Source organism: Erithacus rubecula (assembly GCF_903797595.1).
Source record: "Erithacus rubecula genome assembly, chromosome: 6".
Taxonomy (NCBI): domain Eukaryota; kingdom Metazoa; phylum Chordata; class Aves; order Passeriformes; family Muscicapidae; genus Erithacus; species Erithacus rubecula.
Window position 1 is genome coordinate 628,843 of NC_136688.1, and position 27,735 is coordinate 656,577.

The 27,735-nt window shown below is 39.1% G+C and overlaps 1 long non-coding RNA gene across 1 annotated transcript in view; it reads right to left on the reverse strand.

Annotated features, from left to right (window-relative positions):
- Positions 1–27,735, reverse strand: part of LOC306803602 — a 43,338-nt gene that overhangs the window by 1,072 nt on the left and 14,531 nt on the right. The window contains exon 2 of the long non-coding RNA XR_013774647.1: positions 1,752–1,849. This is a non-coding gene — a long non-coding RNA (uncharacterized lncRNA). The remainder of the gene's footprint in view (positions 1–1,751; positions 1,850–27,735) is intronic.

A 27,735-nucleotide genomic window follows, 5' to 3' on the forward strand; every position in this document is an offset into this window, starting at 1 on the left:
GTTGAGCATAAATTCTCGCTCCTTAATGAGCCTCAGATTAGCTTCAATTTCTCTAATGATAATTTCTGGTTATTACAAACAGAATACACTGGATATAGAAGAAAGAATAGGTCTTATATTTAAAACAAATACCTGGATGTCTAGATTTTGTGGCTGATTGAACTGTTACCTTAAGGTCATGCCTTGAACAGTTCACTTTGATGGGAGTTTCAAAAGACCTTGAATAAATCAGATACTACCCTAAATCCCATTGGATAGTCAGGGGATTAATTTTGATAGGCTCCCCTCTTAACTTCAGGGATGTAGTTGTCTTTATCTCAATCAGGGGTAAAAAAGAAAAAAGAAAACAGAGGGGGTCACCTTGATTACGAGCTGCCACTGTACCACTGCTGTATCCTAGTTTGATATCAAATACTGAATTGGTAATTTTTTTCCATACTAGAAACTTGTAGTCTCTCAAGTTAAGAAAAAGGTTACATAACTTGATTTCACCTGGAAGGAATTTACAAACCTGAGAAATCAGGAACTGAGCTGTCCTGCTTACTCAAATGTACTTTAAGACTACCAAAAGTAACACAGCACAGTTTTTGTGACTCCAATTTCTCCTTTCCTGAAGGATACCAGCTCTCTGTTTTGTAATGTCCTTTTTTAGCTCCTCTTTTCCAGAAAAAGCAGTTACCCTCACAGTCCCCATTCAGGGCAGTTCCTGAGAGCACTGCAGTAAGGAATATGTGTGAATGATGACTGTGCATTACCTGGGCTCAGCAGGATGCTGGGCACTTAACACAAATTATTCCATTTCTTTTGTCTTTATATTTTGTCTCATTTCCGTGTTCTATTCCATTTTAATCCTGCTTTTCTGTAAGATTTTCTTCCTTCTGGTGTTTTCCTTATAATCTTTGAAACCAAATGTAAACTTAGTACCATTTGCATTCTGGTTGAACTTTCAAACCCAGGAATATTTTTGTGTTAGCAAACATCTCTTTCCTGATTCATCTGCTACATCCCTGACACATCTGGGCATGTCCTGTTATTGTCTGTTTGCAAAATTTTGGTACTTAAAACAGTTAATGTGCCTTTTGTATCTCAGACACACTAGGATTTTGCAAGCAAGTGTCTGTTGATTGCAAGAGCATATGAGCAAGTATGAGACTAATTTCCTGTTAAAGAGTCGCTACATTAAAAGGATATTTGCATAATCATAGTCCAAGATAATGTAGGGAAAACCCCTGAGATCATTCTGCTGCCAGGATTAAGCCAAGCCCAACATGTAATTTATTTGAATGCATGAAAGCTGCTTCTTATCATTCACTTCTATCTCAAGTCTCCAAGCACTTTAGTTGGCAGCAGCAGGCTCTAACTCCTCCTGGGTAATTCATTATCCTCAACAACTTTTAAAAGGGTTATTTTAAGTTTAACTTAACAGTCCCTGCAACTTAATTAATACAATAAAAAAATTATTCCTTTTATGACTTCTGTCACGTGTTCAAAATCAAGCTGCAGCATCTTCTTGGGTCATCATTTTATTTGATGCCCTCGCCTTCAGGTTATGATAACTTCAGAAATATTGCATGCACCACAAAAACAGGGGATCAGAACTACACCTATGAAAAGCATAGGCAAAACCAATGAGATTTCTTAATGCAGGTCCTTTTTTCAACTCGTATATAAATAAAGAAGTGCCCACAAAGGAGTTTAGCAGAAGGGCCTCAAAAGAAAGTACATTAGCTATGAAAAATCAAGGCACCTACCAGTGCTGTTTCTGAACAGATTAATACTTAGGGCTGGAGGTTCCTGATTTCCATTTTAAATTCAGGTGCATGCTTGTAGTTTTATTTGGAGAATCTCACTGTCAAAGTAAAGAATTTGTCACACTTTCTACCTAGTACTTCCTACATGCTTAGAGGCTTGTGGCTAGAGTGCTGTAGTGGTACCCGAAAGGTTGGGGTTTTTTCGGGTTTTTTTTGCTCTGCTTGGATAAGTTATTTGAACCCAGAAGTTCAACTGCCAGGGTAAAAAAAAAAAAAAAAAAAAAAAAAAGGGAAAAAATCCCAAGGCTGCTGTCATGCTTGCTTAAAATGGTTGAAACAAATGGGGATCCAAAGAGATGTGTAGGTGTAGCAAGAGGGAAGCTGCTGTTTCTGAAAAGCAGCTGAGGGAGGAGAACCCATTCAGTGGCATTTCAGGGACAGCTCAGGCTACCAAGCCTCCAGCCATAGCACAAGAGGGGAGTAATGCTTCAAGTGAGGAAAGAGCACACATTATGATAACAAATTATTCAATTGTAGGAAAGGCAAGAAGAGAAAATATAATTAAGGTCTCAGACACCTAAATGAAAAAGCACCTAGTAGCAGTGGTAGCAACATTAGCAGATAAGCACAGGTAAACAAATAGCATGATGATCACTGTCCATTTCAGTTTAAACACCAATAAAACACTTCCACTCTACTAGAAAATTGTACCATGATTTACTATAACTATGATTAAAACAGCACAGCTCTAGTAGCCTGAATATTTCAATATTATTAATAAGAGAGTTAAATAGTAACCTACATTAAGATATATTGTCCTGCTTGAAACTTCTCAGTAAGGAAGATTGCTATATATGAAAAAGAAGGTCTTGACTTTTTAAGTGGTTCATACAGCAGAGATTCCTACTAAATTTTTGAAAAGGTAAAAGCAAAACTATCCAATACTGAAAATTAGGAACTAATTCCATTCAAACCAGAAGAGAACAAAGGCTGATCAAGTAGACAATAAGTGTAACCTGAGTGTAACCCTTGGTGTAACTCAAAACCCACATTGCACAAAAGGAATTACCAAAGAAAATGAAATGACAATACATTGCAACCTGTTCCCATAGGGAGACAACTGAAGACAGTCATCCCAGCTGTATTTAATGTCTCTCCATAAAAGATAGCCTATGTTTAACTCTATCTTAAGAAAGGTTCCCAAGCTGAAACACTGAGACCAAAATTGTGGCATTATGCCATATGCAGCATTATGCAAGACGTGAGCGTTCCCTTATTATCTTTCTGTGCATTTGGAAATCTGTGCAGAAATCAATATGAAGAAATTTATCAGAAGGCTTAATCTGTGAGGGGGGGGAAAAAATTCTGAACCTACTTTGCTTTTTTCCTTTATTATTAATGACAGGCCATTCAAAGCTTCACTTCTAGAAATCCTCCAAGGCTCTGCAGTTTTCCAATCTGCTTTACCCATCTTCACTGGTCTCTGATTTTTTTTCCCCTCATACTATATCCAGAATTGATCCTAACAACACTGGGGACAGTTTTACAAAGATTTCTTCATAGAAGAAGTTCCCACACATGAGAATTGCCTTAGGAGTACAAAATATTCATACATGGTAAAAAAATTCCACCATGAGCACAAGATTCCTGAAGAAAGGAGTAGGGTACAGATGAACAGGAAGGGGCATGCTAAAAGCCATAAGTAATTAGTGTTAAAACCCCCAAAAATCAAAGTAATACAGCAGGATTATATCTAGGAAAGGTTAAAGTCAGGATAGTTTCATAAGCTGTATTTTTATATCTTGCCACCTCTGCACTGAAAATGTACTTTTGGATATAAGTAATTATTTAGATGCACTAATTCCACCTATAGAGAAAATTATCACATATTTCTATGCCTTTTATATTGACTGTAAAAACTAAAACATTTAAAAGGTTTAGACCAGGCCAGAGATAACTTCACCAGGATAAAGAATAATGTAAGCAAGTGAAAACTTCCTTGCATGCCCTCCTTGAGGGGCTGAGCACAGTGATTTCAGGAACAGGAGATATGACACTTCCTCAGGATTTGCAGATATCCTTGGGAATTAGCTTCTACAACTCAAACAGGCTCTTAAGATTACCTAAAATATTTAGTTAATTCATCTTCAAGAGCACAAGAGCAGTATGAAATCACAATATCCTTCTCCAAGCTATAACTTCAACGCTTGACTTCTTAGAGGAACTCTAAGTTCCTGTTGTGCTTTAATCCCAGACTAAGCCTCTTCCCTGGTGAGCTAGGGAAGAGAATCAGGATGCTTCAGATGCTTCCTTACACATTTTTCAAGCATTTATAGCTTGAAAGTGCTATCCAAAAAAAGGAGGTACGTTTCTGATACCTGTAATGAACTGCCTTGTAAAAATTTTGCATTCAAAGGTAGAAGAAAATTTACGTTTTTAAAATGCAAGCTGTATGTGAAGTAAAATGAGGAACCAGTAGCACACAACACAAGCCACAGTAGGTCTTTAATCTTGAGCCATATCTGGGTGTTAGACTGAACAGAGCAGAATAGCAGCCTCCTCCTATTTGAGAAATCTCAACCTAGAATCCATTCCTAAAGGTGGATGACTAAGCACTGTCTTTGAATAAAATGTAACCAGGGATTTTGTTTTTCCTGAGGAGAAGGAAGTATCAGTTCCATCAAGTTGTATCCAAGGCAGTTATTCAGAATTATGAAAACCTGGTATACCCTTTTGTAATGAGGAGGTACAACCAAGTTTCTCTCATCTCAGGAGGAGAGCTAAAACTTTAGTTATTCTAAATTTGGTGGGAGTATTCTCATTCCTTTTGGCTGAAAATGCTGTGGAATTATTCACTGGCTCAGAAGGAGAGAGCAGTGGGTACCAATGAAACCTCAAGCAACCAGCAGTTCATTTATATGGGACAGGGGAGTCTTGAATTCTATTCTGTCTTTAGTTCATAGATAGATGCTTGAATCTCTGTCCTGCTTGTTGTGTTGGGGTTTTTAGCTTGAGCTAGAGGAAGATGAGCAAGCAGAAGGAAGCTAAAGGACTGTCACTCAGGAAAGCTTTCGTATGGGAGATGCAGGTATGAAGACCCTCCAGCAGCAGAAGGAATCACAGTGCACTCTGTACTGGAGATTTTTGAATGTCATTTATATAAAATGGAATTGTAAAAGCTTCTTTTCTGTGTCAGTTACAAAAAACATTTCATTCAGAGCCTGACCCAGATAAGCTCACACCCCCTCCAAAGACATATCAAGATTTTGGTTCCTGAAAGGGTTTAGGTTTGATGTATGTGCTTGGTTATTCAAGGCTTTTGACTATTGTACACAGTTCGAGAAGAAATTTAGATGACAAGGAAAAGAACCTATGGATAACATATCTCTAATACAAATATCTTAAGAAGCTTGAGAAAAGTCCTTGATCTTGAAATGAAGGTTTGAATAGGCACTTTAGAATAAAACTAAAGAAATGAGCAATTACAAATTCCAGGCCACCCTTTCAACAAAAACCTCTTTTGCTTTCCATGTTTCTTATAATCTTCCTTTGGTCCAATCATTCATCTCAGCAAATTTTTCATTTTTCAAATTAGTAACCTTTAATAAACACACCCCTGTAATTTGCATTGATAATCCTTTTCCCTAGAAGAGTGGGTGTTGCTGCAGGAACATGTCCAGAAGTTGCTCTCCAACCAGTTACTACTCAAAAAAACACTGTGCCAGTAGCTATTATGACTCAATAATAGATTGAAATCTCTTGTTATGTGTTAATATGGGATAACAACTCCCTTAGAATTTCCATTAATAATGAAGCATCTTAACAAAATACAGACTGAAAAACAGCTGCTGTGAACTTCCAGTAGATACTATTCCTGCAAGATCTCTGTATTACATTAGCACTCAAGACACTGATCTCCAATCTTCCAGACACCCAGGAAAAAAGATGTCAGGCCCAATTCAACTGCTGACATGTGAAAGTGAGTAAATGCACTTTCAAGATAATGCAGTAACACAGGTGTATGGTGCCTTTGTGAATGTGGGAATGTTACAGTGTTAAATGCTGCATTGTTCTGGCTAGAAAGGGGTTAAGTTCATCAGAAATAAAAGCAGAAAAAGCCCCTTTGTGTGTATGAAAGGAAGAGGGATTGTTACACCTGTGTAACAGCATCACTGTAACTGGTAGAGTCTTCTAATCCAAAATAAGCAGTTTAATACTGGTAAGTATTTTCTTGGAATACAAACAGTCATTTAGGATTTGAATAAACAACCACTTATTTATACCCTACTTTATTCTGATGGTGACCCTGAAAGAACTTCTTTCTGTTAATGTACAACCATAAATGCTAAAATCCCCTGAGAGAACCTACTCATTCCAAACTTCTTTTGAGAGAACTGACAAAATACGATCCTTTCTTTAATTTTTAGAAAGCCTAAAGATCAAATTCTCTTATCAGCCAAATATTCATTTCCATGTTAGAAACTTCAAATCTAATTAGATCTATTAGATATTTCATTTCCACTCCCATTAAATGAAGCTGATTCTATCTTGCTCTCAGAACTAGAAGTTGAGGTTTGGAGAGTTAATGTCACCCAGAGTAAAAGGACAATAGTTCTTTTGCTTTGTAAATGAGATAGAGCATAAATTTCAACGTGTAACTCAAAAAACCTGTCCTCAACCAAATCATTTGCCACACGAGGACAACAAATCTAGAAGGACTGTTTGATCTTCGTTTATACATGTCAATCAAATACCTCTTTTTTTCCTCCTTTTTTCCCCATTGCCCTGCAGCAGTACATGGGTAAAATTAAGGGTACCGACTCTATTTTTTTCCATTTATTTTTAAATAAGTTATGATAAAAGTTGTCAGTAATGTTTAGGGAGGTAGTGGGAGTAACATTTTCTTGCTGTGTTAACTTGGGATTTTTTGTGCAAACATTCTTCCAAAATGTAATTTAAAAATGTTTAAATACCAGTCAGTTACATGATGACTGGAAAAGAGTAACCACTGAACATGTTATCTTAAGTTAAACATGCAAGTTACTGCCATTGCTGATAGAGTCACAGAATACTTATGACCAAATAATTAATTTTAGTGGAGTTTTTTTCCACAGCAACTGTGCAATTAACTTGTGTGTCTAGTGTTATTTCAAGATGGGTGTACTGTTCAGCTTGCCTGAGTTATGCAATCCAGGTGTTCTGCACTTGATGAAACATCCTGTAACCTGAGATCATTGCTACTGAATGGGTGGAAATGTATCCACTCAGCAAAGGGGCCAGGTGTTAGTACTGTTCACTCTGGAAAGGTACAAAAGAGAAAACAAAGTGTACATAGAGGGTGTGGTTAAAAAAAAAGTACTGATAGCCTTGTATGAGTGGGACTGGTGAACAATCTGTTTTTCTGGATTTTCCAAAGGCTTTTGAAACCGTCCCTCACAGTATCCTTCTGGACAAGTTGTCCAGCTGTGGGGAGAGCAGTGCTGGGACAACATCTGGCTGAAGGGCAGGGCCCAGAGGGTTGTAGTGAATGGGGCTGCATCTGCCTGGCAGCAGTTCACCAGCAGCATTCCTTGGGGCTCAGCTCCAGGGACAGTCTTGCTCCACATTGGTATCAATGGTCTGGATGCAGGAGTTGGATGCATCTGTAGCAAGTTTGCTGGCACCACCAGACTGGAGATGCTGTTGGCTGGCTGGAAGGACAAGAGGCCTTGCAGAGGGATCTGGACAGACAGGAGCATTAGGCTACCATTAATGGAATGAGATTTATCAAGTACAAATGCTGGATTCTGCACCTGGGATGGAGGAATGCTGAGCACCAGTATAACTGGACAGGAGTGGCTGGAGAGCAGCAGGGATCTGGGGGTGCTGGTTGGCAGCAGCTCAGCAGAAGTCAGCAGTGTGCCCTGACAGCCCAGAGGGCAAATTCCATCCTGGGGTGCATCAAAAAGCATCCCTAGATGGTCAGAAGAGGTCATCAGGCCATCAGGTCATCAGGTATTCAGCTTTGGTGCAGCCTCACTTTGCTCACTGTGGGCAGTTCTGGGACCCACAATTTAAGATGGATGTGAAAGTACTGGGATGTGTCCAGAGAAGGGCACAAAATCTGATGAAAAGGCTGAAAGGAATGTCCTATAGCAAGAAGGCTAAGCCTTTGGTTTTGTCTAGTGGGGAGAAAAGGAAGCTGAGCTGTGCCTTACTTGGTCTTTACATCTTCTTAAAAGGGGAAGTGAGAGGCAGGTGCTGATTTGTTCTCTTTGGTGTTGAGGGATAGGACAGATGGGACAGGTTCAAAGCTGTGTCAGGGGAGAGAAACCCTTACTTGACACTGCAAAGCATTTCTTTACTGAGAGGGTGCTCAAATACTGGAACAGGCTTTCTAAAGAGTTGATCAGTGCCCCCCCAAACCTGACAGTATTTCAGAGGCATTTGGGATTTCCCTAATAATACAGGCACTTTCCCTAACAACAGGTTTAAACTTCTGGTCAGCCCTGAAAGTGGTCTGGCAGTTAGACTAGATGATCACTGTAGGTCCCTTCCAACTGCAATATTCTATTCTATTCTATTCTATTCTATTCTATTCTATTCTATTCTATTCTATTCTATTCTATTCTATTCTATTCTATTCTATTCTATTCTATTCTATTCCTATTTCTATTCTAATTCTATTCTCAACCTCAAAAGTATCTGGTTTCCTTTCATGGGTTAGGTCAATACATTGTCTGGCCATGTTTTCCTTATCTGTGAAAAGAGGATAAAATTCCTTTCTGCTATGCTTTGTAGATTGTGACCAGTGTAACATGCCCTCGTGGTAGAAGGTCACTTGTGGTCAACTGAGGCTGCTTAAGTGCAATTAATGAATAAGTAAAATACTGGGGGAAAGGGAGAAGAAGATGGATGAGAGAATAAAGAAAAAAAAAAAAAGAAAAAGAAAGAAGGATAAAGGAAGTCTATTGGAAAAGTCAAATAGGACAAAGACTTTAGATGCCAAGGGGACATTAAGAAACACATGAAGAAAATACTAGGAAAAATATAGGGTGAAGAACTTAGAACAAGAGAATCTAAAGGGCAGAAAAATAGTAGAGCTTAGAAAAACATTTACTTTATGGAAGTATTTGATAACAGAAAAAACAGTGGCTCTGTGATGAAACAATGAGCACTCTGTGGCACACCATCCTTTTTCCCCATGCTGGAAAAACAAGTTTCCTTCCTCTGTAATTGGTTGCATTCTTCTGTGATATAGCCACACATCTTGGACCCTCCTGAGATGAGAGCTGCACAGTGCAGAGACTCCCAGAGAGCTGAGTAGGTGAACCCAAAGTACTTGCAGAGAAGGGCTACTAAAGGAAGTTGCCCTGAGGGCCAGTAACTTTAGCACTAATTAAAGTGTCTGTTAGCAGATTTGTGGTTCCAGTCTCCCACAGCATGTCCAGAGATGACTTTCACAGTTTATTTCTGAGCTTGTAGTGCAGCTACATCACTCCTGATCCCCTGAAGCAAAGGCAATTACTTTTCTTCCTTTTCCCTCTCTATGGAAACTTCAGAAGTTGAATGGAGTCTAGGCTTTTGTTGGTGCTCTCTAATTCACCTGTAGCAGCCCAGGTCCTACTAACAAACACCAGCCAGCCATGACTGAAGAGATTGGGTTTGACTTTCATTCTTAACCTTGCTGTTGATGTTGACTCAGCTCATTCACCCTTCCTCATGCATGGTAAGCTTCAAGCTATGCTAAAAACAAGCATCAAAACAGGGAGATGCCACCAGCTTGCCATCAGTTCCCAAGGTAGGGGATGGCCAAGGGCTTTGAGCTCGAAATATGGATGTGACCTGTAGGAAGAGTGTCTAAAGATGGGAGACAAGGCAGGAGTTTTGAGGAGCAATGAGCTGGAAGAAATCTTCCATGCCTGGCTGAGAATTATTTACAAGTTTGGCATTGATTTATCTCAGTCTTAACAGGATCTTATTGATTTTTATAGAAACCTGGTGGTTACCCAGGGAAGTCAGGTTCAGGAGTTTTTAGAGGGTTGTCTTTTAGTCTTTATTTTGGGGGGATGGGGGAGGGAGCTGAAGCTTGTTATTTGGAGGGTGGGAGAGCTGGGGAAGGGGGCAAGAGGATGGTTAAATAAAAAGAAGAATCCTGCTTTGAAGAAGAAAACCCTAGAGCATTTGCTAGTACTCCCCCTATCTCATGATGCTGAATTATTTTCAGAAAATTACATTAATGTTTTCCAACGTGACTTCTGCTTTTATTTGCTTACATCTCATTCCACATATCCTATACCTCTGTTAATTCACAAACATTTCTTGGTGCAACAACTACACATGTGGGATGCCTACAAATGCTGCACATATGATTTGGGTCAGAAAAGTGATCCAGTTGCAGGTATCTTAAGGCAGAAACTCATTTTCAGAGCATAAAAGTTCAGCAAAAATGACTTTGTTTTATACCTGGAGATGGCTTATCAATGGCCTGGGAGCAATGTCTGTGAGATGGAGTGATCAGGCCAGCTAATTTAGAAATACTGATATATGGGGTGGGGAAGGATGAAGACTGGGTGTTGAAGGGTTTACCTAGTTTCTGCTGCACTGTGCAAACACATCAGTATCTTGCTCCCTTCTACAATTTAAGAAGAAAAGTGACACCCAAGCATTAGGAAAGTGTCTGTCTTCAATTTGTTCAAACAATTATTAGAAGTAATCCCTAAAACTGGGATACTCATGCACAGCATTAATGTATTTTTCATACAGGGCAAATATATAAAGGAATAATTCCTTACCTGACCTAGTGAAACACCACTCCCACTCTGCACACAATTACATCTTTTATGTTCTGCATGAAAGAATATGCTGCAAATGAATCTTAGTACAATGTTTAAATAAAGAATTGCCAAGTAATAATTAACTCAGTCTGTCATTTATTATGATTAGGCACTAAGGTAAGGTCAGTTTCCTTTAATGCTTTTCAAAGAATGTACTCATTTTAGAACAGGTATGACCAGTTACACAGACTTCTCAAAAGACACAGTGTTCTCCTCCTGGCTTAGTGATGCCCTGGGTATTCATTTTCATTGCCAGTTTTGACTTAATTACCAATATCACAGCCATGTTGACATGCTAAAAGCCCAGTCACACAGAAATGACCCAGCACTTTCACCTGTAACCTCTCCTGCAAGGTTTAACTTCTGTAATGAAACACTTTTCAGAGCAGGACAAGATATGCTGTTGTGCTGCCCATTTGAGGAGTCTCAGGTTACACTTTATTCCTAAGCTCCATAATGTGGAAGGCTCTTTGGGCACAGGTGGTCAACCAGAAAACCAATAAGACAGACCTAAGTATGTACAGAATATTTTGCTGTATACTATAAAATATCTTACAATGGAAATACTTTTTGTTCTAACTTCCTAGCCTGGATGGTGTTTTGAGAGCAAGCTGTACAGATTTACACATGCACAGTCCCACAAATCTATTAACATTCCTCCATTAGTGGGCAGGATTTGTCTGGTGCTGAGGTTCTGTTGTGGCACCCCAGTGCACTGCACATCACTTACTAATGAAGTCTTATTTTGAGATTTTTGGGTTAGAGATAATGATAATCTCATGGAATTATTATTTACTGTTTATATTACAGTTGCACCTAGAAACCCCAAATGAAAGGACTCCATTTAATTAGGTATTTTGCAAACAATAATAAGAAAGAGTTCCTGCATCACAGATCTAACAGGGTTCTTATCAGGCAGGATAAAAGCAATGGATGAAAGAGATGAACGAAGTGGGAGTGGATTGGAAAGGCTGCTTTACAGTTGTAAAGCAAACAGACTTCACTACAGCTCACTACTTGCCTAACTGATGGGAGTGGTTCATGAGCATCACAGCAGAAAAAGGTTTTGAGGAGGGATTTAGAGGAGGATAAGGCAGAAGGCTTTATGGGTTTTGGCAGGGACTGGTTTCCTCTGCTAGGCACTGCAGCAGGGAAAAGATTTAATACTTTTGCTTATCATTAAAAGAAGCACAACTGCTTAAGAAGTTGCACGAGGTGACCATCCCTCACTTTAAAATTAATTAACTGCTATAATGTATGGTGAAAGATGATTTTTCTAATGGACTCAAGCCCATTTGACATCTATAAACTGGAAAACAGTTTTAATTTTCATCTCCTGTGAGTACATATAATTACATCCTCTCTTTGTTGTTTATCCTGAGGTTGGTCATGTTCCAGTAGGGCTCAAGTCCAGAGAGCATAACTGTATGTTGAAAAGCAAATTGCACAATAACCATTGTCAGAGAGACTTAAATGGAATATTATGAGATTTGTTATAATCTCATATGGCTTTAAAGGATATTTTAAACAAGAAAAACCATTTTGTTAAATAAAAAATGGACCACATTTCACAAAAATCTCAAGCCTTTTCCATTGTGGGTTCAACAAGATTGTTTCTTTCCCATTTACTTCTATGCTTCCAGTGGGGGCAACCAGTGTTCAATACAGTTATTTGGGAGTAAGTAAGAACATTTTATTCCAGTGCTATCTGACTTATATTGCATTAAAATAAATATCTAAATTTAAATCAAGTTAAACCCCTAAGAATACAATAATTAAGATTTCCTAAATCTGAAGTGTGTGTTATTATCATCTGAAACCCTTCTGTGCCCCCTGTGCCCCACTCTCACTGGCTCACAGTGGGTGCTGCTCTAGGTTTGGCTCTGCATTCATTTGCTCCCCATCCCTGGCAGGAGCCTCTCTCTGCTGCCAGTCAGGAACTTTCTCTCAGCCAGTCACCCTTAACCACACACTTAAATCCAGACCAGATTTGTTGCTTTGGTTCCCTGCACTGGTGTAGCTCAGTGTATTAAATAATGAAGCATGATGCTGGTCAAGCTTTCAAGCAGGTGAGTCAAAAAATTTATATGTAAATCTCTTCTCCCTTGCTCTTTAATTACATCTAATCTGTTTGTTTTCATTCTCCCCCTGTATTCCCTGCTGCTTAGCTTCTGTCATCAATCTGAAGTCATTTTCCAATAGGTTGATGATTTACCCATACAATATGTACCCGTGCTAGCTCCAGTCATTTTCTGCACCATGGGCTCATGCCCTAAGTTTGGTCACTTCCTAGCTTTCATGTGTTTACTGAGACAAATACAGACCCTTTGGTGGACTAAAATGACCTGCTAAACCATCTCTAAATCAGCCCTTGCTACCCAGTCAACCTCTCAAGAACCCCATTATTGTTGCTTCACAGTTCCAATAATTAAAGTCTCCTATTTTTTCTAGGCCTCAATCACATTGTTTTCACTGACACCTATAAAGTCTTATTTCAGGAAACAGGAAAATTAACCACAATCTCTATTTATTTACATCCACATAAAATAAATCCTTGCTAGAATTGTTAAAGCACCTGGCACAGATTTAGAAACATAATTACAATATCATAGAATCAGTCAAAACACCAGCTGCTCTTTCTCTCCAGTATCTCTTCCATCAGCTACATATCATTCATTATTTAGTGAGAAGATTCAGTACAGATTAAAACTCATTCTAAACCATATCTATTATGCAATCATATCTTTACCTTGCTGCTATAGTTAAGCATCTCTTGGATAATCTTTGAAGAGAGGCTATGGGGAATAAGCAAACAAATAACTTCTCAAAACAGAGCATTAAGGTTGTCTTCTACCATGTAGCTTGGATCACTGCACCCATGGCACAATAAATTCTGCCACTTCTATTGCTCAGAAACTACTTTAACGTAATTTTGAGAAATGCATTGAAGAAGTCTACCCCTCTCACCATGCTGAAAAGCAGAGAATTAATCATCCACATAAGATCTAAACTAATGCCAACTATATACTATTATCTGATAGATAGCAAAAAGTATTTCCAAAGTTCAATAGAGAGGTGGAATGCAGAATTAAATACTGATTAGTCAGGATAGCACTGGTACTTGAAACAAGAGCAAGTTAACTACTCAGTCCTGTAAATAATTACTGCTCTTGTAAATTTAACATCTGTGAATACAGCAAGGGAGGCATATATTCAGAAAAACGGCCAATTTCAATATACATGGATGAAAAAGAATTCAACAATGCTCTTCCAGACAGTCTGGCAGGAATCAGCCTCTGCACACGTAACATTTGGGATATAATCCAGCAGGTAGCCTGACAGTTTCACTTAGGACACTCCCAGACCAACCAAGATATCCCTGCTGATCCAATCTGAATTTGCACCAGATTACATTTTGTCTGGTATATGTTCAGAAATGCAGGAAAGCCACAAGATTTTAATTGTCAGTTAAATACACAGGATATGTATTCTGTACATTCACTTTAGATGCTCTCCAGAGGGTGGGAGGCTGGAAAAGAATTCCCAAGTTAACATTTGCACTATCAGGATGGAAAATAGACATGATGTGTTGTGTCAAAATGTATACCTGAAAAACAGGAATATAATCCAGAAACCATAATAAATTAGCTAGACTAAATTAGATTAATACAGCTATTGTAGGTCATACTTAAAACCAGCTTTTTGTGAAATATTTGATACATCCCACTACACATGTTCTCATTGTTTCTTTAATCAGAAAAAAAGCTTATTCTGCAGTGGGATTAGTTATGGTACTTACCTGTAAAATACTTTCCAAACTGTCTAACCATTCTCTGCATCAGCACAAAATTTTGCTGTATTTTGTTCCCCTTTGCTGGTGGAAAAGGCTATGCAAACATTTCTCACTAACATTAATAGATCCTTGAAACCTCGATGCAACTAGAGATTGGAGTGAGAAAGTCTCTCCAGGCCTGAGCTGGACCATACTGGCATACTCTGACCATACTCTGGGTCATCTCAAGAAACTGAGGAATTTCACTGATTGCTTGGCTGGCTGTTTTATTTTCCCTCTATAGTTCAGCCACCTCTCCACAAAATCCTGGATTCCTCTCCACCCTTTATTTTTTTAAAGTCAGCTAAAAACTAATAAATATCTGTCAGCAGGCAATTCATCAAATAGCAATGAGAAGCTTTGGTATATCAAAGGGCAAGAGATCATAGAACAGGATTTGTCTAAAATGTAGCCAGATTTTCCAAAGAGCTCAAGGATAATTTTTTCAAGTGCTCAGGATCCACCTCCATAGGCAAATTCTCAGAAGTGCTCAAAGCCATGTGTGCCACAAGTCTTTTAGAACATGGTGAGTTGATTTGGTTCTTAACACAAAGCCAAGTTTTTTGAAAACCCTGTCCCCTTTGAAATATTTTTGCTAAAGGCTATTCCAGTATCCCTAAGTTATTATTTTGGATTCTATGCGTATCTGTACATCTCCACAAAAGAATCTTATTGTCAACCTGATATTTTGTTAAATTAAAAATAAACACATTTGCTTTAGAACATAACTCTTTCATTTTGTTATTTTTGAAACAGTTTCCTAGGCAGCCTTTGTATGAAATACGTCATCCTTGAGTTTTGGAAACTTTTTATCATAAAGACATATCATTTTCCCTTGCAATAATTTATAAGGCAGACATTCTATTTTGTTCCCTTTACAGACATATCTGTTCCTAAACTAATGTCTATTTTCCCCACTACAAGTACTGTGACATTTATATTTTAGTCAAATTATTCTGTTGGTGTATGGGGCACAAAACTGTATTTCACAAAACCCTTAACTGAATAAAATATGGAGAACAGCCTCAGAAAACAGTGCTGACTATTGTAGTTGTCAATAAGAAAACTCAAGAAACTGGAAGAAAAACAGATTAGAACTTGAGAAGGGATCAAGTGTAAGAACCAAGAAAGCAGCTTTCTTAGATGGTTCAAGGATAAGAAATTATAACAATGATTAAACACCTGCTGGAGATGTGATGTTTTACAGAAAGCATGTTTTCAAAGAGGTGTTGCCTTCTAGGACCAATGAGCCTTTTCTATTCTGTATTGCACAAACTACCCTATATATAAGTGTAGTGTTTCTTTAACTAAAATTCTCTTTTTCTTCTCCATTACACAAAGAACTATGTTGCATTATCCTTTCCACCTCTCTCCTACAGCAGAATGCAACATGACACACACATGAAATATCTGCTCTCAGTGTAAGACTTTAGCTAAAATACTGAGTTTATGGAACTGATAATCCCACTTCAATAAATATGGTATCTGGAAGTGACATAGAGGACAGCAAGAAGAGGCAGGGTCTTCAAAAGACTGTGAGAGCTAGAGGTTGCTAGTTAAAACAGAAAAGTTCAAATAAATGTGCACTACACTTGCTGTTGCAAAAAGGACAGGTGTCCATTTATCAGTGACACATCCCTCTGGGAGGAGCACAATTCCCAGGTGATAATCAGGTGACATACAGCAATATACTTCAGGGAAAGGAACCAATAGGTGGCCTAATTATCCAGTGCCAATGGAAATTTGCTCTAGTGAGATGGAGCAGGAAAAGGCTCAGTTCCTGTTGAGCAGTAGAAATGCAGAGAAAACAGAGGAGCACTGAGCAGGAATGGAAGTTTGGTGACAGAGACTGTCATAAACCAGGCTCTGAAAGCAAATCCCCTTAGAAGAGGTCTCCAAGGACACCTGATGTCAATATCATGACAGGAAATTAGAGCATTCCCTGTAGGAAATTCCACTCTCCATACAAATAATGCAGAAAGACTGCACATTGTGATAACCACGGTCATGTAATGTGAAGTATTTTATTAGAAACTTACCAACATTTTATGAAATTACTCTCATAATTATACAGCTGAATTTGAAGTGTTTTAACACAAGCATTTTGTGTTTTAACACAAGCTTTGTTAAGATGCTACTGCAAAGATTTTTTACCCCTAGGTTTAACATTTAAACTAATTGTCAATGAACTGGAAAGAAAGAGGGAAGGTAACTTGACAACATCCTGCTGAGCCCAAACTGGAGAAGTCTGTTCTACCTTTCAAGGCTCATGAGACAATTTTTGACTGCTGTTTCTGCTCAAACATAAAATGATTCCTAGGGGACTACCAAGTACAAAATTAGTTTCTGGCTGTGTGCAAAGGGAAAAGTATTTCAGTGACAAAATGGAGTGTCTAAACAGGTCCCTGAGAAAGGCTGGGAACATGGTTTTGAGAGCTTCTGAGACCCATCTGGGCAAACCTTCTAAAACATGCTCTGCTTTCATAGTTTGCCATTCTGTGTGATGGAGGTCAGGCCAGAGACCTCCTGGGACCCCTCCCCACCTTTGTGCTGATCCTATGAATTCACCTTTCCTTGAGGTTACCTTGGAAGGGATTTTTCTGATAACTGGAAGAGAAATCCATTTGCAAGAGAATGCTTGATGGGTCAGTGGGTACCACAAGGGCCCTGTATGAGGTAAGAATTTTGGGAATAACCATCTCTGCACACAGGTGTGTCCAGGCACAGACACTCATGTGGACACAGGGCAGTGACCAGAGGCTCCCTTCAAGCCTGGAGTCTCTCCAAGGCTGCAGCATCCATGGTGTAGCTAGACTTCAATGAAAGATTAAAAGAAATGCCTGTGTATTGCTTGGCTCAGAACACCCAGGAAGGAGAGGAGCTATCCTGAATTGCCTGTGGGAATTTATGACTAGGAGCAATGGGGGTAAAGTCAGGTAAAGAAAAACAGTTTGAACATCAGTAAAATTTCCTAACTGTGAGTGTTATTAGACTGGAATAATCTTCCCTAAGGGAAGCAATAAAACCAACATCATTTGCATCTTTGCAAACTAGACCAGACAAAGCACTGGGAAATATACTGTGGGGAATAATCCTGTAAAATGATTGCACTAATTTTTCTCATCTATTCTTTCTTCATAGGATTGCTTCATACATGGAATGTGCCATACTTTTTCCTGCTACTTTATTCCCTTTCCTGTGGGTTCTTTAAACCCTGAAGGAAATTATACCATTCTAACCAAAAAGTAACATATTAAGACAATTTGCATTTTATTAAAAAAGACATATTTTATCTTTAAAATATAACCAGTGATAGACACAAGAGCATAATCTCTAGGATAATGACACACTTCAGTACACTAGGCAATTAGGTTTGCCTTTAATTATTTATAGTTTGACATGCTGCTCATACAAATACTCTGTGTAACAGGAGGAAGTCAGTTTGACCTTAATTATTGCCTGTAAATAATTCCTGAATTGTAACTAAGTAGTGCCTTTTAAAATGTAATTATTATAATACCAGAGTTACAGAGCTCATTGATTTATAATTACTTAATTGTTTCTACCCATTAAACCACAGCTGTGATAGGTTCATCTTGCCTACATGCACTGGCCTGGAAACTGAGGAGTAATGGCCAAGAACTTGGACTAATGTTATCTCCCACAGTTAAATGGTTGAACAACCATTCCAGTCTGGTCAAGGTTGGTGGGTCATCAGATGGCTGAGAGATCATGGGCAATGAGCTGGGCACTTCAGTACACATCCTTCAGAGTAACAGTGGGGGAGAAGGAAACACAAAATATCCATACCTCCAGGGTCCTGAGCTCTCAGCAGGTAAATCAGACAGAAAACTACTTCTGTGTGACTCTGATTTTACACTTCTGGGGTTATAATGCACGGTGAGCTATTGAGCAAATTGCAAACTGCGCTGCTGGGAAACAGAAAAACCAAAAATTATGTCATTTTTTTTCTCCACCTATCAACACAGGTTATCTAGTTGTTTGCACATTTCTATGGAAGGGAGAGGCTATCATTTTGCTTCTCATGACTTGCACTTTAACACTGTAAGAGAACTTCCCAGAGAGAGTTCAACCCACAGAGCTGTGATTCAACCCCAACCAGCCACTAAACCCCACACAGCTGCTGAGTCCCTGCGTTACTAACAGTGTTGCCAGCACAAATCCAAACATAACCCCGTGCTGGATACCATGAAGAAAATTAACTCCATCCCAGCCAAACTCAGCACACACACACACACAACCCTCTTACTCAGTTCTTTGTATACCACTGTCTGGTAATTACCATTTAAATCACCCTGTTGTATTATATGTGTTTCTCTGAAAGGAAAAAAAAAAAAAAAAAAAAAAAAGAGATATTAACAATGAAGCATTTTAAAGTAGTCAGCAGGACACACTTCCACTTACATTGTAAACCTCATCCCCCCCGAGGAGAGGAAATGCCAACATGTTTCTCCGATGACAATTCTGAGAAAGTAAAGATCCACATTCTACCAAAAAAGATTTACTATATTTTGCTCACAATCAAGTAGTATTTAGAAATAATCTGTGTAGATTTGAAAATTTTGATTCAGTTCAAATCTTTTGCTGTCTTACAGCACAAGACAGAAGTCAAAACCAGCAGCTAAGAAGTGTATGAATTCTATGAGCTGTAGGAGTAGATCCTAGGAGTGTTAGAACTGTGACCTGACCACTCAAATAACCACTCACAAAGCAGGAATAGGAGATTTGTATGTTCTCAGTATAAATATTTGAATGCATTTCTTAGAAATGCAATGTGTATTGAAAGCCTGAGAAAACCTATTCTGTGTCAAAGAACACAGAAGAACACAGAAGTTAAGAACCATTAAAGAAGTTCCTTCTATTAATTTCTCTGGAGTATGCCCAAGACCCTGAAGCTGAGAATGAAGATTTTTGTGCAAGCTGTAGAAACACTTTAGGGGTTAAAGCAATTAACCCTTTAAGGATGTATTCCAATCTCAGGCTTTTATAGGCTGTACAGTGTAGAGGGGAAAAAAAAAATACCAGTCTGGTTCATCTCAATTTCTGCATGCCTAAAAAAAGGAATATTAATCATGTAGGTTCACCAGTCAGGTTACATCTAAATTCCCCATGGTAAATGAGACTAAAGAAATGCAAACTATTTTAGTGCTGTACAATCCAGATATAGTGATAATGCCCTAGTTGTTATTACATTCCACAGCAATTAGGGAATTGTGGAAGAATCCTAAATCTATAGAAGAAAATCAGATTGCCTCGAAGTGTGGTCCTGTCCCATCATGTGACTGAAAGTGTAGGATTAAAGGAATCACTATCTCAGTGTTTCTTGTGCACTTTTTAGTTCATAATTGAAAGCACTCTTTTTTCAACTGTCAGTTATGCAATTACAACACAGGTTCTTGCCCTCCTGTTCCCTTCCCAGTCATCCAGGCTTTGCAGCCAAACCCTGCTCTCAGTTCTACCTGCAGAGACCTATTCCTGTCAGTCTGTCTGATATACCAACAATAGGAAAAGAGCAGCTTGCTTCAATGTAAGAGCCATCCATTCCCAAGTGTTGACTCCCTTGAAAATGTGATAGCTTTATCTTACCCATTCTGCTTTTTCAGATACATCATGAAGTAGCAGCATAAATTCAGAAGTGGTTTGAGTACAGACACAGAGGTGCTTTGAAAACCACATTTTCAGAGATTACTACTTGATACTAAAGAAACAACAAAAAAAACACTGCATCAACACACAGGGACTGTAAGCACTCAGAAATAAAATTTGCCAGGTGTAAGGTAAACCCTTATACTGGGATAAGGTAAATGAGTAAAACCTCCCCCAACTATTCCTAATTGAAGTGATTTACTAATTCATTCTATGTTGGTTTTTTTCCACTGGTAAACTAAAGGGACATAGCAGTGAGGCATTCTCCAGTTCTGTTATCCATCCCTGCTCCAATATTTAATGTATATCGAGGAAAGTATTTTTGCTTCTCCATCACCCTACCTGACAAGGAGAAAACTCATCTTCTTCCTCACCCCATGTAGATACACAAATGTGACATCCTGCACCTGCACCATCTGTACTAACTGTTAATGTGGAAAAACAACAAATGTACTGAAATTGTCCTCTGCTGATGGTCAGGCACATCCTCAAAGAGCACTCCTTCACAGGAGGGAATCAGGCAGAGTGACAGCTGAAGGGATGCCCATAAGTGCAGCCAGAACAGCCAGTAACACCACATCATACAGCTCTAAGCTTGTGCATCACATGTCCTAAAGAGACCTGCTCTTTCAAATTCACCTGCACAGGCTTGCTCTCTTCTCCTCCAGTACTGCATGAACTCGTTCAAGTTTTCAAAAACATTACCTATGTATAAAAACAACCTGCAGACAAAAAGTTACTAAGAAAACTATTTGAATTATAATAGTACTAACAAGGTAGGGCTTTCGGGTTTTTTTAAGCATTTGTGTACTCAAAAAAAGGACAGCTTCTACACGAAAAGAAGAGTGTGATCAAAGAATAAGGCTGATAATTGACAGCCTTACTTGAGAACTCCTAAAACCAAACAAATAGAGACAGCTCCTCCTATTTCACTTTATCCTCTCAGACAGGAGGTTCTGTAGGTATAATGCCCTTTTCACACAGGGCCTACTAGTACACAGTCTAACACACTTTTTACCCTCTTCTAATTGAGATCTGTAAGTAGTGAAATACAGATTAAGTACACCTCTTTCCACCCACAGCACTTTTCTGTCAGCTTGAGGGAGCACCAAGAAGTGTCAAAACAGACACCTTGGATTAGCACAGAAGTCATACGTGCTGACATGTGTAATGTAAGCAGATTGTCCCACTTTTCCACCCACTGAATTCTTGTTGCTAATCTAATTAATACCCTCTGATTATTTCAGATGGTCACTTGGCAAGTGACAGCAAAGATAAAAGGCTGGGCCGTGTTGTGACATGTACCTGGGTTTTATCTACCCCATTTCATATTGTATTTCTCTCCTGCTCTACCACCTTTGTTACTGCTGACCTCTTGCAAACATGGCACCTCTGCTTCCCAGGTTTGGGAGCACTGAGACAATGCTGGTTGAGCTGCAAGACAAAAATATCCTTTTTTGTTCCATACATTTTTCAATTTATCACCTGTGTTCTCCTAAGTGTTCCCTCCCTTTTTTTGCATCCTGTTTCATCTCACCAATACTACCTGGTCCTCATTTTGCCTGCAGGCTTCTCAAGCAGCCCTTGCAAACCCATTCACCACCCCCTGGCACAGTGTGGGTCTGGAGGTGACAGTGAGGGCTGAGGGCCATGCTGGGCTGGGAACAATCCATGGAGCAGAAGGACAGCCCTCACCTCATCCTGGAGATCCTGCAGGATGAGCACTTGAAGATACAAGGGGTAAAGAGGATGCAGATTTGGTACAAGGTACAATACTTGCTTGTTATATGTTTGGCTGTATTCATGCATTTGGGACAGGAGGCACTGAAGGGGCAGGATGGTGGCTCCTTTGCCAAGCACAAAGAGGATATATTTTCCCCTCCTCATTATCCTACTACATCTCAGACTGAGACTAAACAAAGCCATGAACAGCCACAGTGAAACAACAAGAGAAACTACTGGAGTTTTTGGAGTGGGATGGTTTGGAATTTTTTATTTAGCATTGACATTTTTTCAGTAATAGGAGAAGATGCACATATACACACACAAAAGAGGTCACTTTCCAAGAGAAATGATACAGCAAACTCTGATTGTAATTCAAGAATTGAGGTATTATGTGTGTATGTAATAAATCTCACAGAAGAGGACCTTTTGTGACATTCTGTTACAAGGGGAACAAGAAAAGCTGCACAGACACAAGAGCGTGGGAGTGAACAAGAGCATCTCTGCAGAATGGATCAATTCATGGAAAACTGAGGGTGTACCAAAGGGGCTGAGTGGATCAGAGCACTTTGAATGCAAACATGGTGCTTGTCAACCTTTTATATCCCTGTTCTTACACTCCCTATGAGTGACTCATCTGCATTCAGAAAGCTCTGCCCACATCACTAACATTGCTCTTATAAAACATCTGATTCAAATCCTATTTTACTCAGCTGGAAAAGGAAAGGAAACTGTGAAGACACCCCAAGAAGTTATGTGTCCACTAAATGAGTGCAGAGAATAAATCCAGTTTTTATGTTTTTTAACCTGAATTTCCCATGGCAAGAAAATAGACATAGTATGACTAATAAGGTTTGTATGAAAACATAGCCCTTGTATTATAAAAAGTTCTCTCTGTATTTAAAGAGGAATAGTACAGCTATGTCTTTTATTTTATACAAACCCTACTAGAGCAGAGCAGAAGTCCTTAACAAAGAGGCTCAAGAGTTAACCTGCACCAAACCCAGTATTTCACAAGGCCTTGTTATATTGGAACAATTTAACATGCTGCTGGCAATAAATACAATAATTGCATTCAATCAAACAGAAAAATAAAGACAGGGACCCTGAATTCTTTATCAGCATAGGTCTTTTACCAGCTCAAAAATATTCCTTCACTATTTGCTCCATCCCATTTTCTCTTTAGCAGGGCACTAGAGGGCATCATCACCTACCCAATACCTGCAGACCAGGTCAGATCTGTCATCCCCTACCCTCCCTCCAGAAGCTATGCTGCTCCCTGTAGGAGTGCCTTCTGCAGAGCTCTGCAAACTCGAATTCCAGTTGTTCCCATAGCCCTGGCACAGGAGGTCCTGCAGGGCCACAATGAAAATGCCCTACTTGGGGGTACAGCAGAGAGGAGAAGTCTTAAAAATGGCTCTGCTAAACAGACCTGTCCATCAACTTCCTGCACTCTTTTGTGGGATTATCTGTGAAAGTACTCACACACCAGCTTCTCCAAACTGCCCTGACCATTTGGAAAGAAGGTGCTGAACAGAACATGAAAAGATGAGTAGACCCAGGGCAGGAATCATCTCCCACAGATTCACCATGGATGTGTCTGCTGTGCACTACTAACACAAGCCAGCTCCCATTTTTCCACAAGGGCTCTTGCAGTGAACATGGGAATTGAAAGATCTGGGTGTTGCATGAACTAAAAACATGGGGCAGAAGGTCCCTCAGCCCCATTCTTTATTTATCTTTTTCTCTCTTGCTTCTTGTGCTTCCTAAAAAGTCCTGCAGGGTATTATCTCCACATCTTTGAATTTTTAGCCATAAACACAACCCCACTGTCCCAGAATCCTTAATAACATCACTGCTTGAACAGCTTTCCTGGTGGTAAAGCATGCATGAACAACCTGGGAGTGAGGGAGGTTTTGATCCCTTGAATCTCACTCCAGGCAGTGCTACACACACAAATCCTCACCAGGGTGAAACCCAGGTCCAGGCTGCCCCCTGCTCATCATCCCCACGTCCCAGAACCACAAGCTGGGTGTGGTGTGGGTGTGACAGGGCCATGGCAGCCCTGTTCCCCTGTCTGTGCCCTGGGATGGCACAGGGAGCACCTGATGCTCAGCAAAACACAGGGCAGAAGAGTTTTTGTCAGTGTGAGGCCTCACTCTGGCATTTTCCAAATTAATCTCTTTTGTAGGTGGAAAGTTGTAATATCTTGAGAAAGGTCTTCATCCATCAAAGACTTGGAAGGAAGATCCCCTTTTTCAGGAAATTAGGGAGTTCAGAGAGGCTGTGGACTAGTGACACGTTGGCATATGGCATGCAAAATACACCTGTCTCACCAGGGTCTTCCAAGAGCAGCTCTGGACCACCTCCAAAGCCTGGAGCAGCACAAAAAGCACCTGAATTTCCAGTGTTGGAAACACCTGTTATACAAGAAACAGGCCCATAGGTCACAAAGGGTTTGTTGCTTTTTGATTTCCACCTGGGATTTTCCCTTCAAAGGGTGGGTACGTGGAGCTGTTCTATCCATGCTGACTCCCAAGCATATGCTTCCATCAGTTTGGAAGAAAATAATAAGCAGAAGGGGAATAAAACCCCTGCCCTGCAGTATGAGCCATGGCACAATGTGCAAGAGAGCAGCTTTATCAAGTTCTTTACCAAAATTGAATGCTAGAAGTGTTGGAATGTTACAAGAGGAGCTGGAGGGGACAATGATGTCTATCACTAAAATTGTGGAGAAGCAGTACTGTAAAAGGCAAATAAGGTATGTAGGGATGAAAAGAAGAATGGGAAAACATTGGAACTATATCCCAATTAAAGAGGTAAAACATTCAGACTAAGGCAGAAATGATCTCATCAGCTTCATTGTCCAAGGCTTGGAAAAGATAGCACTTTTGTGTAAGAAAAATCAATAATCTGCACTCGGGAGGGGTCACAGTTTTGGGTCTCAGAAACTTCAACCATGGCTAAATACCTCTGTGAACATTTAATGTAACTTTCTGGGGTAAAAATTACCAATGTATTCATGGAACATCAAGAAAAAAATCACACTAGAGTAAAAACTTACTGTTTTTTCTATATGAACTGAGAGGCAAAGGTTTCTGTGAACTGGAAAGAGTGGCTCCTACCTTTCTGTGTACAGACAAGGGGAGGACACTTGGTGAGTATTATTGACTAAAGCAGAGGTAAAGTCTCAGTCATTCTAACAGAAACCCACCCATCCCCAGATCTATAGTGCTTACTCACAAGCCAGCATTTAGATATGCAAATAACAGCATATTGTTATCAGCAGTTTGTCCAATAATATTTCCTTTGTTTCATCAAAAAGGCGTATCAGTTTTGTGAAGTTGGCAGTGAATATGCAAAGAGGAATTTGAAAAAGCAAGACCAGCCAGAACAGCAGCCTCTGCCAGTCTGATTGCAGGCATGCTGATGTCAGAGATGCATCAGAAGGTTAGGGTGCTAATGACTTGTTGATGTGTTTGACATTATGCAGCTATCTCTGAGCAGGTATTTTCACAGCAAGTGTTGTTTCTATAGATGTTTCCCTATTACTCATGAGCTGGAAGTTACAAGGGAAAATTTTGAAAACAAGATAAAAGCTCAGAGAAGAAGAGAGAGAAAGCTTGTCTGAATCCTAACATTACTTAGTACAAAACACAGAAATGTGAAATACCACGTCCTTGGTCACAGGCCTGTTAAAAAGTCAGAAATACTGGACACATCTTGTCAGCTACAGTAACAGAATCATTGAATAGTTTGGGACCTTTAAATGTCATCTAGACCAACCCTTTGCAATGAACAGGGAAGAGTCATTTGTTTATATTCATGTACACATAATCAGCTGCAGTCCTTGAAAAGAAGTTAAAACATATTCAAAAAAGAGGAGAGAATTTGAAGTAATCTAACTAAATTATCACCCTGAAATAATCCGGCTAGTTTATCTTCTTTGGGGTTTTTTTCCCTGTCTTTCCTTTTGAGATTTGCAAGACAATTTTTAGAACCTAATTAACTTTTTAAGTCCTTTCATTTTGGAGAATTAATCACGTTTAATCTGCAGACACTAGCCATTATAACAAATCTGTCTGTCCACTACAACAGCAGGATTATGAAAAAATAAATGGAAAGTGACATTCACATTAGCCTCAGTGTTTTTGGCAGTCATCAACTGGCTTTTCTAGTTACAATGACTTTAACCCATCATCACTTTTTCATTAGGAGTACCTGAGTGGAGTAGGTTAGGCTGCCAAGCAGCTTTTTCAGGCATTTATTATGGCAGTAATGTTTATGTTTGAAATTAGCAAGCCCCTTCTGAGTGAATTGCTGTCTCAAACACAGAGTTTCACGCTGTCAGCTAGAGGCCAGCTGTGTGGGGTGGCTTTAGAGACAATGTACCTCAGGCACAGAGGAGTGAAAATTGATTGCAAATGGAGGAATGATGAACTCACTTTGGGCTGCATATCCAAAGAACTTTGTTCCAGGAGTGAAGGTGCTGGCAAAAATGTCCTCACAAGGGATTTTGCATAAAACAAATATGTGTGTATCTGTATGAGAAAGCAATTGAGCAAGAATAGCAGTGCAGTGAAATATGTCTAAGAAAGGGGGGCAGGGGGTGGATGGAGGGAGGTGGAGGGGGGAAGAACAAGTTCTCTGTAGATAAAAGGATTAAGAACCAGGGAAAATATTTCCATAACCATGCCAAAGAAAAAGAGATACATTGTTGTATTTTGCACTGCAGCCAGAAGTGCAATCAGTGCTTTGCAGAATACATGCAGAAATATGGCTGCCTAGGAGAGTATGTGTTCTGGGGTGATTCATATCAGCTAAATAAAGGTAATTAAAGATATAAAGGACTGAAGCAGTAAAAACAGGACTGAGCTATTTAACCAAGTGTGACAGCTTTGCATGACTGATTATTCATGAACTACTCCTAGGCAGTTAAGAAACATAAAATGTGATTCATTATCTCTAGAAAGAAAACAAGTTTTTATTAAGAAATCTGACTTAATGGCACTCCTAAAACTATAAATATTTGAATTTCTGTCTATAAAATTTCTGAAAAGCATGAATAACCCATTCACATTTGTATATATAAATCTATTTCTCAGCTGACAGTTAGCAGGTAGGCATGAATATATGCAATGCAAATGCATATCCCAAAAGCCTTATGCAATTAGTTATTATTTCTACCTAGTTCTTACCATGTATTTTTATGGAGATCAAGTCTATCAGCTAAGGAATGCTAAATCAGCAGGCCTTTATAAAAGAGAAATGATCCACCATATTATACTCTGACCAGGCTGAAAGCTCTACTCTTCCCAGGTTTGTAATTTTGTAGCACACTAAATTATTATCATAATCTGTATTAAAAACTCTTCATTAACTCTTCACATGGAGTAATTTCAGCTCATTTACTTCATTAGTTAGCTGCTAATACTGAGGGCACTGAAAGCACATGTATGTGAGTGGGTTAATGTGAGAGCCACTACAACACTATGAATTACCAGTTCACTGCACAGCACCTAGAAAATCCCTAATTACAGCTCACAAGCTCATAATGAACCAAACATATATAATTCTATGGAATGATCTGTTAACAAAAAAAAGCTTATACTAATTTTTGTTTATTCATCTGAGCATCATAGCAGGATAAGAGATAAGTGCTCATTTACATGTCATCTGGGCTTTTTGTTATTTCTTTTTTTTTTTTTAATTTTCCCTGCACTTTCTGCTGCTAAGCATGACTATTTCTCTTTGTTGGGATCATTTTTTTTTTAACTGATGAGGTACAGTATATAAATATATATTATAGAGTCATGCCATTATAAGCATACTTTATTAGGAGCCTGCCTTAAACATAAAACAAACACTAGGAAATTGCTATCAAAGGTATTTCTATCAAAGGTATTTGCCATCAAATAATGCTGCTTGACTATTGAGTGCTGGAATT